This window comes from Ceratotherium simum, chromosome 7 (genome assembly GCF_057802395.1).
Source record: "Ceratotherium simum simum isolate JZ-2026a chromosome 7, ASM5780239v1, whole genome shotgun sequence".
Classification (NCBI taxonomy): Eukaryota; Metazoa; Chordata; class Mammalia; order Perissodactyla; family Rhinocerotidae; genus Ceratotherium; species Ceratotherium simum.
In genome coordinates this window covers 11141883-11159932 of record NC_141906.1, presented here as the reverse complement: position 1 = coordinate 11159932, position 18050 = coordinate 11141883, and the positions used below count along the sequence as shown (strand labels likewise).

General features: G+C 48.5%; 1 protein-coding gene across 1 annotated transcript in view; it reads left to right on the top strand.

Annotated features, from left to right (window-relative positions):
- The window catches only part of NAV2 (neuron navigator 2), a 697375-nt gene that overhangs the window by 302332 nt on the left and 376993 nt on the right, over nt 1–18050 (top strand). The window lies entirely within an intron of this gene.

The window sequence follows — 18050 nt, the reverse complement described above, 5'->3', positions numbered from 1 at the left end:
TCAGCGTACGATTTTTTTTCTTTCCTTATTAAGTTGAGAACTTTCACCTTTTCATTTAAAGGAAGTACTTTACGGCTTCTCTTTGGCATATCCGAATTGCCAGCATCACTACCCTTGCGCTTTGGGGCCACTATTAAGTAAAATAAGGGTGAGTTGAACACAAGCACTGCGATACGGCGAAAGTGGATCCGATAACCAAGAGAGCTACTAAGTGATTAACGGGAGGGTAGCATCTACAACGAGGATCCGCTGGACAAAGGGATGATTCACCTCTGGGGCAGGACGGAGCCGGACGGCTCGAGATTTCATCATGCTACTCAGAACGGCGTGTAATTTAAAACTTATGTATTGTTTCTTTCTGGAATTTTCTATTTAATATTTTCGGACCAAGTTTGACCGAGGGTAACTGAAACCAGGGAAAGCAAAACCGTGGGTAAGGGGGCACTACTGTAAAGTTCTCAGGACCCAAAGGAGGACATACTAGAACACACGTATCAGTTCCCCACTGTATATGATCATTCTGAATGGGATTGATGCAAAAGCCACGGTGGAAACAGAACCCTCCCTAGGATTTGTGTGGGAACCTCCGTAAAGGCAGCAGGTTCCAGTCCACCAGCTGGTACAAGGGAAAGCTCTTGCAGGAGCTTTGAAGGTCTTCTAGTCCAGGTTCTTCACTTGCAGAATGAGAAACTAGCTCCAGAGAGGGTCAGTGACTCAACCAAGGTCACACAGCAATTTCAAGGCAGAGCCAGGAATAGAATCCAGATCCTGTGACTTCCAAACTAGTGCCAGAACACTGCACTGACAGATGTTTCTCTCTCGGGGTCTGTTCTGCCATAGCCCTTAAAGCTGGCCTGGCCACCCACAGTGGAGCCAGGAGTCCTAGGGAATGACCTCGGCCAGGGCTTCTCAAACTTCAAAGTGCAAATTAATCACCTGGGGATCTTGTTAAAAAATGTAGATTCTGTTTCAGGAGGTCTGGGGTGGGGCCTGAGAATCTGCATTTGTGACAAGCTCTGCTCTGGGGATCGCACTTAGAATAATAATGCTCTAGGCCAGCGCTGACCAATAGAAATATCAGATGAGCCGCATCTGTAATTTTAAATTTTCTAGTGGCAACATTAAAAAAGAAATAGATGACATTCATTTTAATATATTTCATTTCACCCAATATATCCAAAATATTCTCATTTCAACATATAATTGATATAAAAATTATTAACGAGGTATTTTACATTCTTTTTCCATATGACATCTTCAAAATTCAGTGTGTATTTTACACTTGGAGCACATGACAGTTTGGACTTGCCATATTTCAAGTACGAAGTTGCCACATGTGCCTACAGAGCAGTTCTAGGCAGTCACACTGTGGGCCCCAGCCCCACCCCCACCCTCCGCACCTGCCCCGTGCGACCATCTTCTTGGGTCTTCCTCTGGCTTTTCCCACTTGGCAGGCCCACCTAGCCCACTCTTGCACCCTTGTCAAAGGTGAGACTGTCTGCTCCAGTCCTAAGCCATGAGGAACAGCAGCCCCCACCCCCACCCAGCCCCAGCGTCCTGTGAATACAACAGCCTAGAGAGAGAGAAGGATAAGGAAGGCCAAAAGCCACTTTCCCTCCTTCATTTCTGGTAACACCGGGTTTATATGGGCCAAAAGACCTCTGTCTGACTGGCACTATGGTGTCAGAATAGACAGTTAACTGCCTGAAAGCCTGTATGTTCTGTTCTCCATTAGAGGAGCAGGGTGAGAAGACTTCCCCCACGGCTCAGGCCCTGCCACTGTCTGGCTGGTGGTTTGAAGGGTTTTGCGTGGGGCCAACCATGATGGCGAGAGACACAGGCCGTGACTCCATGGTGGAACGCCAGCGTGACATCTGTGGGCCCTCTGTGACTGTGGGTGCAGCTCTTCTCCTGCCAAAGAGACATCAATGGAATCATCTGACAGCTCTGGCCATGCCGGCCGTGCTCACAGACTCCCTGGAAGAAATCCCCACACGGGCCCAGGGTCTCGCTGTGGGGGTTTCAGGTCTTGTCTGAACCAGAATGAAAGCTACAAGCTCGTCCCCCAGTCTGCAACTTGCAGGTGACTCACCAGGCACTTGTGTTCACAGGGACCCCCTGGAAACCCAGGTCTGAGAAGTTGGTCATTTGGCTTCTCAACCACATGTTTGCTTTTGTCTGAGAAAGCTCATAGCTTGGTGCTACCTAATGCTAAACACATGAATATCTGGAAACATCTAAATACACTGTGTTCTACAGACAAAACATCTACATAAGGATGTTCTCATCAATGGCATTTTCTGGTAAAGCAGAAACTGTTTCTTGTTTCACTCCTTATTGATGCAAATCCTTCTAAACTAGGATTGAGCTGTTCCTGTCTTAGTAAGTCGAGCATAATAGTGAAATCAAATTTTATCTCATCTTTGGTATCATTAGTTGCCTCCTCAGGCATCTTTGCATATTGACCGTATAGGCAATTTCATTTCATGCATTCAATCAACAAATACGTATTGAGTACCTGTCATGTGGCAGGCATTGTTCTAGGCTCTGGGGAAGCATCAGAAACCATCCCTGCTCTTTTGGAGTTTATATTCAAGTGTGTGCATGTGTGTTGTGGTGAGGGGAGGGACAGGGATGGACAATAAACAAGCAAATGACGTGTAAATTATAGCAGGTGAGAAGGATTCTGCATGCTGTGTACACTTGATGGGCTCCACACTGAGGTCACAGGGCAGCCCCGGCTCCCGACAGCCCGCACCCCCGCCCCACCAAGGACAGGTTTCACTGTCTGCCCAGGACCTTCTCCCCCAGCTCAGTAGCTCCTGTTGACCTGTGGCCGGGACTTGCCAATTAAGCAGGCCGTTTGTTGCCTGCCTGCCCCTAGAGTTTCAGATTCATCTTCTCTCTTTCACTTCTCTGACACCAGCCCGTCTCTGTCTAGGCGCTCGGTTTCCTCCGTGTTTGAGGCCGTGACTGCATGTGACTGTCTCCCTCCACGGGGTCCCCTCGTGATGGGAGGGGAGGGATGCTGTGTTTGCAGAGAGATAGCGGACGGATTGTTTGTACCGTAAACCTTTCCCATTGTCATGAGGTTGGAGCAGTGATAGCTGGAGGAAACATAAACAACAATTTTCCATGCGCTTTTTATGTCTCTGTCAGCCAGGAGTGCCATGCTGACAGGAACACAGAATTCATTTGTTCAGTGTTGGAAGCTGAAATGTGCCATAAACACACCATAGCCCTTCAAAGAGTTGATTTACAACAGCCTGCTTAAAGAGGCCACCAAAGTCATCTTTTCAGGAAAATAAAACAAAAATATATTTACAAAACATTGCCCTTGGGGGAAGTTCAAACGTTTTTCCTATTTATGATCTAGTCCTTTTCCACCTGACAAATATTGATTGCTCTCCCCCACCCTCACCCTTGCCCTTTCTCCTGTTTTAGGTGGGGCCCCAATTCACATGGCCTTCGAGTGAAATAACAAGGGCTTCTGTGCCCAGACCCAGCCCAGTAAAGTCCAAACACCAGCAACCGGGGGAACATCCAAGTCTAGCACTATTCCAGGAAAGTCAGAGCAGGCAGAAAAGACGCTGAGCTGGGAACCCACCAGGACAGGCTATGGTCCTCACCAGAAAAATGTTTCCACTGTAGCTGGTGGGGGCACGTTAGGAGACTGGACTATAAAATATCATTAGGTTGATCCATATGAAATTACCATTTTTGAGTCAAAAAGGGTCATTATTGGCAATTTCATCTGATTCCATCTAAAAATCAACAAGAGCTACCACTTACTGATTACTGCCTATGTGCCAGGCATTGAGCTAAGCACTTTGCATGAATCGTATCACTTAATCCTCACAGTAACCCAGCGGAGTGGTGTCTTAGGTTGGGTTCCCCAGAAGTAGAATCTAAGGATTGGTGATTTATTAAAGAAGTGCTCCTGGCACAAACCAGTATGGCAGAGGGAAGCAGATCAGGGGCAGGGATGAAACCAAGTGAGGATATGTGATTTCGGGCAAAGTCTCAGCCTCAGCCTCAGCCTGTGGGGAGTTCTGGAGCTTCAGTTACATCTCCGAGTTTGTCCCACCTCCAGGCAAGCAAGACAGGTGTTCATACATGCACAGTCCATCACTGGCCCCGGGCTGCCCCGGGAGTCAACTCAGACACACGCAGCTCTCTGCCTGCCTGGGTCAAGGGCTCCAACGGCCCAGAGGCAGGCCCCTGAGCAAGGTCACAGGTGCTGACCCTTAGAAGCAAAGTGCCCCAAAGCTGGGGGAGGGGGGGCCATGGAAATGGTAAGAGCGGCGGTGGGCCTGAACTGGCCACTAAGACATCCTCTCAGTGTCACTTCCAATGTCTTGGTCACTGGGGTCAAGCTGGAAGCGCCTAGTTCCTTCTTTCCTTAGAATGAGATTCTAGAGCATACTTGGCTCATGCAGATGGATTGGGGGGCCCACCCCAGTGACCACAGCCATAGCTCGTCTAAGTCCATTTAGCAGGAAGCTGGACCCTGTCACAGTAGCTCTCCCTTGTTTCTCTTTAGGTTGGAAAAGGGGCCTTTTCTGCCCCCAGCTCTGTGGGATCTGCTCACATATTCCCCCACAGTCCCTAGAGCCTGTCCTCCCACTCAAGAGTCCCCTAGCACAGGCAGGTGTGACCTGCTGCTCTCCACGGCCATGGCCAACAGCAAAGTGCTACCCAGTGCCACTGCGGCTTTGATCGTGAGCTCACTCCCGCCGAGCCAGGCCAAGGGGCACATTGACACCAGGACACCTGTGAGGGGATCCCCTCTGGCTGCTGCCTCCTCGCTCCCTCTCCTGGCTAGGTGCAGTCACTTGCCCTTATTGCCCTTATTTGGCAGCCAGGGTGGCCTTCCTGAAGGAGCTGAGTCAGAGCTCTCCAGCCCAGGACAAGCCACAGTGGGAAGGCTACAGACTCTGGAGGCTGGGATCGGAGTTCACAGCCCAGTTCAGCCACTCACTAACTGAAGTGGCTATTTAACTTCTTTGTACCATAATTCTGTCATCTATAAACGGGAAATGACAGTACTCTACCCTGCAAAGATTACATGAGATGTTATCTGTCAGTGCCTAGCACAGGGTGGGCATTTGAGAAATGTTTGGTCTCCGCCATTTTTTCTAGGCTTTGCTGGCATTGCTTCCTGTCACATTACCTGTCTTAACTTTGGGTCTCTGTGTGCATTTTAATACAGCCTTGCTGCCCTGGTTGATTGGGTGCAAGGTGCAAGCTGGAGAAATGTGTCCTTTATTGTCATGTGTTTTGAAAGGTTTTGGCCCTTCTGGGTTACCAGCTGAGTTCTGTCAAAGCACGCAGGATGGTCTGCTTTTTTTATTGCATCGATCGTGACTAATGCAGAGCCAGCCCCTGGCCCTCCTCGTTGAATTCCATTATACTCCGTATGCTAATAGCTCCTCGGATGCAGCCCTCTTGGACGGCACCACAAGAGAGACAGCAAAATGCTACATGACACCGAGATGTGGGGTCACACTCTGGTCCAACCTTATCCCCCATACAGAGAAATGCTGTCCTAGTTTTCAGCAGCCTAATTGAACATCAATCACGTAAGGAAAAAACCTGGCTTGCCACCCACACCATTGTGCTAAGAATAACTCCCATCCCAGCAGCAGAGCTGGTCAGAACCACTTCCCAGTCTTTCCATCTGGAATTTCATGTGAGGATTCAGAAAGTGCATTTGTTCATTTCGAGTCTGAAGCTGGTGTGGGCCCTGGAACTCGGAAGCCTGACAAAAAACCCAGAAACCCAGAGTAAACACACAAACACTGACTTACCCCGAAATCTATCTTCCGTTGCAAGTCTCCTTCCCTTTTGTGGGTGGCATGGGTCTCCTCTACTCTGTTCTTCCTAGTGTGTCCTAGGGTGATCGACTTCATTTGCTCAGCTCAGCTCAGCATCTCATAGTGGAGTCCTCAGCCAGCGGGGCCCCTTGATGACAGTTTACTGATTTCGGGCTGAAATTGACTTTTCGTCGTGATCAGAGGTCTGGCTTTGGGGAAAGGATTGTTTACCCTTTTATCTTCCAAATGAATAGAATCATCCATTCCTTCAAAATCCATGTCCAGAAGGCCACCTGTGGGCCAGGGCCTGTGTCACCTAAGCCCCAAGGCCCCGAGGCACACACAGTGACAGGCCTTCTCCACCCTCTTGGAGACGACAGTCTGATGTCAGAGATTCCCAACCCTGCTGCACAGTAGAATCACCCGGAAGCCTTTTAAAATTACTTTTTACATGGATTTTCTTCTTCAATCTTCACAATAATCCTACAAAATAGATACTGCTATTGTACTCACTTTAAAGATGGGGAAACCGAGGCACAGCTTGGTCGAGTCACTGGGACAAGGTTATGTAGCACCGCAGAAATAGAACCGGACCACAGGCGGTCCGCCTTCAGAGAGCTGCGCTTACCTCTGAACTGTCCTGCCCCTTCGTGTGTGGAAACATGGGAGGGGGTGGCGTCTGGAAATGCCTGGAGCGTGTGGCAAAAAAACCCAGGGAGAGGAAGCTGGGGGTTGGGCAGGGGCAGGGCAGGGGAGGGGTGCCCTGGGCACTCGGACTAGAAGACTGGATGGTATCCAGTCGATGATTGCAATAGCTCCCACCTGTGCCAACTAGAGTACAACGGCATCAGCTGGGGGTCAGGGTACATTTCTACACAAGAAGTAGGTCAGTGTCTCTGGAAGAGAGCACTGAGGTGCAGTCGCTCTGTGATGGCAATCGGCTCTGACAGGGGCTCGTGCTGAGTGGGGAGGAATGTAAGAAGGGCCTCCTGGTCCTTTTCCCCACTGAACTCGGGCTTCAACATGTTATCAGGACCTCCGGGGTCAGCCCCAGAGCAGCTGGCCCTGTGCCTGCCTTCCCTGAAAGCTACACTGCCTAGCCAGGGCCGGTGCCCACTCTGGTCATCAAGCCCACCAGAAACTTCTCAGCACAGAACTGAGGGCTGAGCTGATGGGGGCAGCCATGGAAGTGCTGGAAACCAGTTCCCCACCCCTTAGCTAAGCCAGGAGAGAGGCTCGCCCCTTGGGGGCAGTAGGCTGTAATAGTTACACTTGGGAGCCTGGGTTCAACCCCCAGCTCTCCCACTTACTATGTGGTTTGGGGCAAGTCCTGTGACCTCTACAAAGAACAGTTTCTCATCTGTAAAATGGGATGGCCATTCCTACCTTGCAGGTTTAAGGATTGGAGATATTATTCATAAGGCACCTAGTAAATGTGCCTAAGGCCCTCCACAAATAGCAGCTGTTATTATGCCTGATTAACTGCCATTACTGTGTCCAGAGACCCTGTGGGCCCAGAGAGCCCAGGTGGAGAGCCACTGAACGACCCCCTGATTTTGCAGCTGAGAAAACTGAGGCCTGAGAGGGATCAGTGGCTGTCCCAGGTCACCTGGACTCTGAACAGCAGAACCAGGAGGAGGAGGTGCCTGTGAGAGCCCCCATGGCTCCCACCCGGAGCAGGGGTGAGAAGTTCAACCCCGCTTGGCCACGCACACTCACAGCCTTTGCTCTGATTCCCTCCCTCCATGATGGCATGGATACAACCTTTTTGGAAGGGTTATGCGGACGAATAAGCTGTCATTCCAAAGTGCTGAAAAGTTCTCCACAGGTGCCAAATTGTGACTCTCCATGGATTTCAACACCTCCGTTGGCATGCCTTCCCACCAGATGCAAGCTGCATGAGGACAGTGCATGTGTGCCTGTGTGTGGGTGTGTGTGCATGTGTGTATGCATGCGCGCGCGCGCGCGTAGGGGGTAAGGAAAAGGAGGGGGAGAGAGAAGAGCGCAAAGATTCCAGATTTCCCAGAGACTTATGTCCACACCTGAGCTCCCGTACACTGTGGCTTAGCCCCGTGCCCTGTGATGAAGACAAAGCGCTGTCTTCCTTCTCAGCTCCTCTGCAGCCTACTTGCAGCCACCGCTGGAGGAAGGTGTGCGCAAGGCAGCTGGCCCAGGGCCCCGCTCTGCGGCCCACGGTGAGTCAGTGCCACGTTGCTGAGGAGCTATGATTTGCCCAACCTTCAGCAAATAAGAAGCAGAGTCAGGGACTCACTCCCAGGGGAATGATATCAAATAGGGTGTTGTGTGTGGGAAAAGGGTGGAATTTGGAATCAGACAATTCAGGATTGGAATTCTGGTTCTACTGCTTCCTAGCTGCATGACTTTAGGAAAATTACTACTTTGTCTATCTGTGCCTCAGTTTCTTCATCTGTAAAAGCGAGAAAATATTACTTCCAAGCATTATTTGGAGACATTAAATGAGATGAAGACTCTGGCACATACCTGTTTCATCCCTACCTCAAACCCTGCTCCCATCCCAGTGGCTTTCTGACCTGGATTACCATGGCACCTGGGCTGATCCTGATGTGTTGGTTTCAGTTGTGGATTTGGAAGAGTCAGAAAGATACAACTATGAAGAGGCTGTCCCTGAAAGCAAAGCCTGTCTCCAAAGAGGCATTTCCCTTGGAGATGATGGCCTCAGGCGTCTCAGGCATTTGGGATAAAAGCAGCCAGGCGTGGTGTTGTGGGGGCGGGGTGGGAGGGCACCTGCACTTGATACTCGTGCAGAAGAATGGTGCAGTGCCCTGAATGGACGTCTTGGAGAAAACAGACACGCTTGTAGCCTGATCGTGTCCCCCTCTATTAACGCGTTAGGCAGGAAGCCAGGTGAGGAGTGGGCAGATGTGGGCTGGGGCTGCAACGAGGGAGGCTCAACCTCTCTGGGCCTCTCTCAGCCTGCAGAACTACAAGGGAAGTGTTTACAGAGAGGTTCCATCACCCTCTCTCTAGCTTCTTTTCCCTTCCTGGTCCACTCTGGATGCCCCAGTTCTGGGGATACAGATCCCTTCCCCAGGATCCTGGATGGTGCTCAGGAGCCCCTCTCAGAGAGGCAGCGGTCTCCGTTGGGCTCATAGCCTTAGTTCCTGGGCCTTCACTCAATGTCTTGGCAATGGAAATTTCCACACTCAGATATGCTCACAACAAGGGGCCACGTGGTGACCCCAGGGTAGGTGGGAAAGGAACTGTGGCTTGAATACTTCCTGTGTGCCAGGAAAAGCGATCATCATCATGGTGGTAGCAGTGACTGTGGATCAATCACTGACTTAGTGTTTTACACATACTAATTCATTTAATCCTTCCAGCAACCCTGTGAGGGAGGGTGATAAACTCCACTTTACGGATGAGAAACCTGAGACACAGAGAGGTTAAGTGACTTGTCCAAGGTCACACTGCTAGTAAGTGGCAAAACTCAGATCCACGCAGTCAGACTCGTATAATCAAACTCCACGGTCATCCTCATGTTAACCATACCCCGCTTTACTGCCTCTCGTTTAATTTTCCCCCAAAGTCCCAGGAGGTGGTTCTTACTAATGACGTAGGTGAGGAAATTGAGGCCCAGAGGTTAAGTGACTAGGCCAAGATCATACAACCAGTTAAGTGTCTACACACATCTATGGGACTCTTTCGACTTCACTACAGGGCTTCCAGAGGAGCAACTGAGACCTTGGCATTGTCTCTGACTCTGTGGGTAAGAGGGAGGAGAATGTGGGGGGACCTAGCTCTTTGCTCACTGCCAAGACCTCCTCCCCAAACACACTGGCAGGCAGGCATGAAAGCCCTGCCTTGCCTGGTCACCCTCTTTGCCCCTCAGACCTCACCCCAACATGACCCCAAACATCACCCCTGCATCACCCCAAACATCATTTTTCCAGAGAAGCCTTGGCTGCCTCAACCGTCTAAAGGGATCTAGTTCTTTATCTGCTAACAGAGCACTCACCTCCCTTAGTAATTATGCATTCACTGATGTGATTATGTAATTATTGTTCATGTCCCTAATTACATTGAAAGCTCCATGAGAAAAGAACTTTTGTTCTTACTAACATTATATCACCAGTGATTAGCATGTTGTCTGGCATTTGGTAGCACTAAAATATTATGTAAATGAATGAATGAATAAATGAGTATAGCACCTACAAGGTTCTAGACTCACACTAGGCCCTCTGTCTCCATTGTCTCAAATGCTCCAAACAACCCTGTGAAATAGTTATCATCATGCCCAATTTACTGATGAACAAACCAAGGGTCAGGGAAGGGAAGTGACCGTTGCTCAGTCAGTCAATTGGAGGTGAAGTCAGGATTCACACCCAGGTCCACCCGACTCCAGCCCCAGTGTTCTCTTTCTCTCCCCTCAGGAAGGAAACTGGAGACAACGGGTAGTGATGGGGGCTCTGCCCACGTTCCTGCTCTGGGGAAAACAGAGAAAATGGGGTTGTGGAGACCAGATAGGATTGAAAATCAAGAATAAAGGATCGGAGGCAAGGGAAGAACTAAAATGGTCATGGGATGGGATTCTAGAAAACTGTCTTTGATCATTCAGCAGGAAGTAGGCCTTGCAGGCCAGCCGCCTTTGAAGACTGGATTCTCCTCCAAACTCAACCCTTCATGGGCTCTCCTTGGGAAAGACAAAACCCTAACAAGCAAATGATTCTGAATGGGAGTTCATTCAACATCCCATCTCGAAAAGATGGTCTTTGTGGACAGGAGGAAGCCAGGATGACGATGCTTGATGGTCTTTGTGCAGCCTTAGGGAGACTAGCTTTGTTAGATTCCTATCTGATACATGTCCAGTCTGCCTGGGGGGAGGGTTCTGATGAATTTATCAGTGAATGTCTAAAATTCTTGCACAATGTAGAGCTTCAAGAAAGTTGCCAGGCAATTTTTTTTAAAAAAAGGATTTAATGGTGTCTTGCCCTACTGTTTGTAAAAACAATCTTTCTAAAGCCAAAAAATAAAAGAAAATCCCCGTATATTTTGTTCTTTTCCACCCGTCAAGCTCTGAGGTTTTATTTGCCTTGGGTTGGAGAGCAAGCGGAAATCAACACAGCTGCTTATGCTTAATGACTTCGAATGATCTCAGGGCACAAAGGATCCTCATGGGTGTCTGCTTTGTTGACAGTTTTTAGACCAGATTTGAGCTCAGCCAAAGAGTAGTGTGAACCAGAGTTCCCTTGTACACATGCCCGGCAGGGTTCATATCAGAGCCCACTTTCTTCTCTGTCTTCTCTCCTTCTGCAGGAGGAGGACTCTGTCTTCAGGCCAGTGTCATTGGTGGCAGAGGCAGCTCGGGAGATCAGTCAGAAAAGAACTGACTTCCTAGTCCCTCTGCTCAGGGGTGGTCTTGGCACTCTTGTAGAGAACGATTCTGTTAGGAGCTGATTCCCTGGAAGGAGGGGAAAATAGGCCGGCTCTTGGGAGTAATGGTTCCTGGTTGTCTTAGGAGAGAACCCTGCTTGTCAGTGACTTTGTTATATATACAGATAACCTCCCTTTAACTAAAACTGGATTTTAATCTTTGATAGCTAACAAAGTTTTTGTTTGTTTGGGTGAGGGGCTCATCTCTCCTGCCTGAAAAGGCAGAGGGCAGAGATGGATATAAGCCAATTTCCATATCACCAACACTGGCACATGATTTGGCTCATTATAGGGCTTAATAAGTGTTCCCTGAATAAATAAAAGGTTAAAACAAGTAAAGATATTTGAAAATTACAGAAAATTCCATGGAAAAATAAGTTAAAACCACCCATAATTCCAACTCTTTAAAGCAATGATATAAAATAAGAAGAAATTACCAGTCCTCTATCTTGCTTCTCAGAAATAACCGCTGTTAACAGGTGGAGGTGATTCCTTCCTTCTTTTTCCTTCTCTTTGTGAGCATATTTATTAATGCATATGTAAACACACATAAAAATATAGCAAATTTTAGTAGTAGCCAAACATATATGTAAATAACAAGAAAAATATCTCCACTAAGAATACATTTTAAATAAAGAAAAAAGAATCACAAAATGCATACCAAGGGTCTAAATGATTTTTTTGGTTACCCAGTGTTGAGATTTTTCACACCCTTTTGTGAGCACAGACCTTCGAGAGTTAACTCTGCTCCAAGCAGAGAGCGCGGCTCCTCTGAGAGCGGTGGAATCCTGGGCACCACCGGCCCTCCCCCGGGTCAGACGTTGGCCGGGAGCGCCTCTCCCAGCGGATGCTCACCAGGCTCCGTGCCTGGGGCAGAGTCAGAGGGTAGGCATGAAGGCTCCCGGGATGATAGCGGTAACCAAAAGAGGAAATGCAGGGGAGGGAGCGGCGGGAACATCGAGCTCAGCGCCTGGAGGCCCGCGCCGAGCAGGGGTCGGGCTGCTGATGCCGTCCACAGCGCTCGCTCCAACTCGGACAGAGGCAGCATTGGGGCAATTACCCAGCTGCGCTTGGGCTGCACGGGCAGCTAGACTGGCTGAATGTGTCTCTCAAAAAGAAAATCCTGCTCAGAAAGTAATAGAAGGCCTGGGTTCTTCCAGATTGGCTGTTCACATTGATTAAAATTATCCAGGTTACTGCCTCAATAACCCCCCACTCTAAAGTGTTAAGAGAACAAAGCTTTTGTAGCATTTCTTAAAGCAGTTCTTTTCAGTGTGCTTGCCCACAGAGCCTTACCAACATACAAATGCCTGGGCCCCACCCCTAGAGAGTCTGATTTAATTGGCTCAGGGTGGGGCCTGGCAGCCTTAGTTTATTAATTCAGCAGGTGACTCTAATGGACAGCCAAGGCTGGGAAGCAACGTGTGAGGAGCAGCTGATTCCGTCACTCCGGTACTTGTTTAAAATGCAGACTCACAGATTCAGAATCTAGGTCTGTTGGGGGAGCGAGGGCTTAGGGCTCAGTTCCTTTAACGAGCACCGCCAGTGATTCCTAGGCTTCTCATTTAAGGACCAGTGGTCCAGGGGTCTTTGCGTCCCAATGGATACCAGCAGGCAGGCCTGTCTCAGAGCCTGAGCATCATGCAAACAGGCCCCATAACTGCCTGGTGCTCATTCCTCACCTCGCTGTTAAGACCACTATCATTCACACGCTGGGTGGTTACCACACCTTTCCACCTGCTTCCTCACCTGTAAAATGGAGCAATTGTGCCACCACACAGGAGTGCTCTGGGGAGTCACCACAGTGGTGTATGTAAGGCAGATCTCGACAGGATGTTGTTATTATCAATTCCACTGTTATTGTTATGATAGTTATTCCTTTGATAGTATAGTCTAGCGCTCAGAGTCCAGGCTCTGGACTTCTAGTGCCTGAGTTAAAATCCTGCTTTTCCACTGCATTAGCTGTGGGGCCTTAGGTAAGATACTGAACCCTCTCTGGGCCTCAGTTTTCTCTTCTGTAAAAGAAAATGACAATTCCCACCCATCCACCTCATGGGATTGTTGTGAGACTTAAAGATAAGGTATGTACAATGGTTACCGTAGTCCCTAACACATAATAAGAATAACTTCATAAATTATAATTATTATCAGTATCATCATCGTTATGGGTCAACACTGGTTGTCTGGTCTAATGTGTGGGAAGAAGAATGGATAATAAAAAACGACGACTATAATTTTTAAAAATATCAGTTTGAAACTCAGTTAACTAGACCTCTGAATTGATGAAATTTTTTTCTTCTGTAATAGTGAAAAAATGGGTAAAGAATTAAACATAACAAGCAAACAACAAAGCTTGTAGATAGGATCCAGCCTCGAATCTGGACGTATCCAGCTCCTTCCCATTCACCTTTATTTCCTGCAGGTATCGTGCTAGATTGTGCTCACTCCAAAGTACCGGAAGAGCTTCAGGAAGCCCCGAGTACTGACTTGGCTGTAGCCAACAGCATGGACTGGAGAATCCGGAAGTTTTTATTTTCCTCCCATCCTACTTCACCTCTTTGCCCAAACATACAATCTCGATATTCGTCTTTCATTTACATTCTCCCTGGTCCTATCTCTTTGTCAGGAGACATTCTTATTCCTGATAGTCCTGTTCCACATCGAATGGGAAGTCCACAGTCTCCCAGGGATCACCATTGTGCATACTGATCTGCACACAGACCCACTGGAAGAAGTGGATTAGAAGTGAGTGGGGGGCAGGGTGAGCAGACTTTCTGAAGAGCTGTCCTAAGGGTCTTACCTTGGCTTCTCCGCAGTCTGAGATGGGTGGGCTCTCAATTCAGCCACTACTAATACGTGGGCATTTGTGCCATCTCTGAGATATGTGTCATCAGTTGCCAGCCCATATCATAGGAAATTAAGGAAAAGGGTGTTTTTGAAAATAAGCTAGTGTGATTTTTTTTTACTTCCATATAAACTCATAAATGTTTTGCTTTTTATATTATTCCAGAGACTTGCAACATGTCCCTTCATCGTTTATAATCAAGGGTTTCCAAGAGGCTTTTGACTCTTTCCCCAGATCCCTGCATTTTTTGTGATAGGCGGGGGTTTCGATGTTTCAGGCTCTTCATGGGACTGTCTTCTTGGGAGGTCAGGCGCAGCCAGTGGTCTTTAACTCACATGAAAGATGGGTTGATGGGGCTGGTCACTCGCAGGTCAGCTCTGAAGCCCAATTCACACTCTACTAATCACCAGTGGCTGACGTTGAGGATCAGAGCAAGAAGCAGCTGGTGCATCCTGATCTGAGGATGGCTCTTACAACCAGAGAACGGTCTGAACTCGCAGGATGATTCAGTGGTCCTGAGAGCTTTGGTAATAAGTTTCAAATTGGCCCATCACTGACATGTGGGTGATTTTGGAAGTTTAGAATCAGACAGAAGAAAAAGAGAGAAGGGTTGTCAAAGTTGGGTTTTAAAACGGTGGGCTGTCCATAGTGCATATAATTTAAAAAAACCAAATTTTTAAAAACCTGGATAGTGTGTTCTTTCCAAAGCAGTCTGCCATTCTCTGAACCAGTGACTTCTTTAGCCACCAATGCTTGCCAAACATATTGATTTAAAATGACTTTTTTTATGTTAACATAGCATCCATGTGGAACAAGTAACTTTATAGGACATTTTTATAATTTGAGATGATCTTATTTAAGGAGGAACCTTGCAATTATTTCTTTTGCCCCAGGGGAAAAAATAGCTTTTTCTCCCCCTTGTCTGGTTATGATGATAAATTATTTTGCTTTAAATAAGGAAAATGAAGGTTTATAGGAAAGATATAAAGGGAGATGAAAAATGTTCCAGAAAAGAGCAAATAAAATTATTAAAGGCATGAGGAGACAGGGAAAGAAATTTGAAAATAGACTAAAAGATTCACTTGTCTTCCATCAAGAAAGATGAGAAATTATCAGACTTGAGTTTTATAAGTCACACAAGGTTAAGATGAATGCTCTTATGTTTACCAAATCCTAGAGCATTAGGAAGAGGTATTTTTAATACAAAAAAAAAATGCACTGTTTTTATATTAGTACACATCTGAGGGTCTCAGAACCCAAAAAATGACTTTGGCAGCAAATATGATTTAAACAGCAGATCAAAAATGGGAAATACATAGCATATATATCACTATTTCTATTTCTGTACCCATGACAGATATTATTAATCGATCAGGCTGCTGTTTCCAACTAAACTTGATAGATGTACCCTCAGAATTCTTTTCAGCACAGAACGACAGAAGGTCACTTAACTACAGCTCACCCTTGCCATGACACCTGTTTGCTACCAGTGGTTTAGACTTACTTCTCAAAGTGTGACCTCCAGACCACCAGCATGGACATCATGTGGGAGCTTATTCCAAAAGCAGAATCTCAGCCCCATTTCAGACCTACTGAAACCAGAATCTGTATTTTAGCAAGATCTCCAGTAATTCTGATGTATGTTAAGGTTTCAGAAGCTCTGGAAGAGCACTGAATGCATGATTTATTCATTAGGGTGGAAGTTCTCAAACTTTAGTATGCATCAGAATCACTGGGTTAAATAGTTGTAAAACCTAGATTTCGGCCTGCCCAGGGCTTTTGATTCAGTAGGTCTAAGGTAGGGGGGTTTTCCAACAGTTTCCAGGTGCTGCTGCTGCTGCTGCTCTGGGGACCATACTTTGAGAACCACTGCATTAGGGCCATGGAATTACCTTGGAATGTCTCCATAACCTTTTAAGTTGAAGACTGCAATATCTTTCCATAACTCTTGGTACATCTCTCAGAACCAGAATTCTGGGTAGAAGAGTCCTAAGGTTTGACATAGTATAACATTTCTTATGACCTTCTGTTCCTGAATCCAAAATGCTCTCCTCCTTGAGAACTGCTGCTAGCATCATTCCCTCATTTGTTCAGTAACAATTTGGGTAGCTATTCTGTCCACAACATTAAACTTGAAGCTGAGAGAATCTAATGAAAAGTTAAAGCGCAGTTCCTAACTTAAGGAGGCTTACTCTCTAAGAAGAAAATAAACATGAAATGATAAATAACAAGATGGCATCAGATGGCAAAGGGCTGGGTGCTAAGTAAGTGCATAGACCACGTGTGATTTAATTTCAGAGGGAGGGAGGATACCTGAAATTATACACAAGACTGTGTATTTCAGCCTAGCTAGAGTAGAAAGTCGTGATAGAGAAAGGGTGGAAGATATGGTGGGACAGGGAGCAGACCACGGTAAGAAGGCACCTTCTTATTTCTTAATGCTGCTTTAAGAGGTTGGTTTAAAATTTTGAAGTTTCCTATAGTCTGGATGATAAATCAACGCTATCAGCATTGTAAATCAGGCTATAGGGTGGACATACAGTGAACACCTGTGTCTCAGAGACAGCGAAGAGAGGCAAACAGCTTATAAACGGAGATGACTAGAGAAAAAAGTAGCAGTAATTTAATAATAGTGATAATAATACTCAACTTCTATTGGACTACTACATCGCCAGGTACTCGTGCTAAACGACTGTCATGAACTATCTCATTTAATCCCAACAACAGCGCCTTATAAATATGCAGTCAAACCTCCTTCTTATAAGCTCCAAGTGGCTTTGTAAGGATGCACGCAAGGTTAAAGAATGCACCTAATTTCAATCCAGGCAGGTCTGGATGGGGGCTCCTCGTCCATGAATCCGAGGACCCTGGCCTGCCCGGATCATCTCTTCCAAGTCTCAAATCCTTTGAGTCAGCAAGGAACCCAAAAAGCAACTGAGACTAGGAGAGAAATCCTTGGCGAATTCAAGTCGAGGAAGCCGTGGGGCCAGTGCGTCCGAGGCGCGGACAGGGAGGGGCTCCCACATGAAAGGCGGCGAGGTTTAGCCTGAGCCGGCCGGGGTCCGGGAGCCTCTCCTGGCTTCCTGCGGCCACCCTAATGACAGTCTGTGGTAGGTTGCAAGGAGGAGCCTTCTCCGGGCGGGAGGCTTCCCTGGGTATTGTATTTGCCTATAAATACTTCAGATAGTTAAGTGAATGTGCAGCCTGTGAAAGCTGGAGAGGAAGTTATTGGGAGGCCCCCCGGCCCCCTGGAAGGGCAGGCAGGAAAGAGGAGAAAGGGCTGGCGTGGCCTTGGCGCGGGAGACGAGGAACGGCCCTGCCCAGGCCAGATGGGGGGCTGCGGGCGCGGCTCCGGAAGACTCGAACCGTTAAGGTGACCGAACAATTTGAAATAGGAAACAAACTTCCCCCGAGCCGGGCCCGCGAGGCCCCAAGGCGGGCGTTCGCGTTCGAAAGGGCATTTTTCAAAAGCAGGTTTCGGGGACGCGGGGCGCCGGCCCGCCGGGAGCGCGCGGCCGGAGCAGCGCCGCAGAGCGGCCGCCGGCCCGCTTTGTGCTCGCGGCCGAGCGCGGCCCCGGAGTTTCGGCCGCGGGCCGGAGTGGAGGCCACGCCCCCTTTGCAGGGAGAGCCGCGGCCGCTGATTGGCGCGCCGCGGACCAATGGGCGCGCCGGGGCTGCCCGGGCTGTCAGCGCGCGCCGCAGCCGCACCGGCCGCCGCCTGTCCTCCCCTGCGCGGAGCCCCGCAGCCGGCGCAGCCTTCCCGGGAAGCGCGGCGGCCGCTCGCGAGCGCAGCCCTGCCCAGCCCGCCGGCGGCGCGTCCCGGTGCTCGCGCCCCGCGCCCACAGCCCTGCTGCGCTATAGCGCACGGAGCATGTGTAGAGCCGCAGGCGCTAAGGTGCTGTCTGTCCGCGGGGCTTCTGGGCAGTGGTGACTGACTGTCACGCCTAGAGAGACCTCTCGGGGGCTCTGGCCGCGCC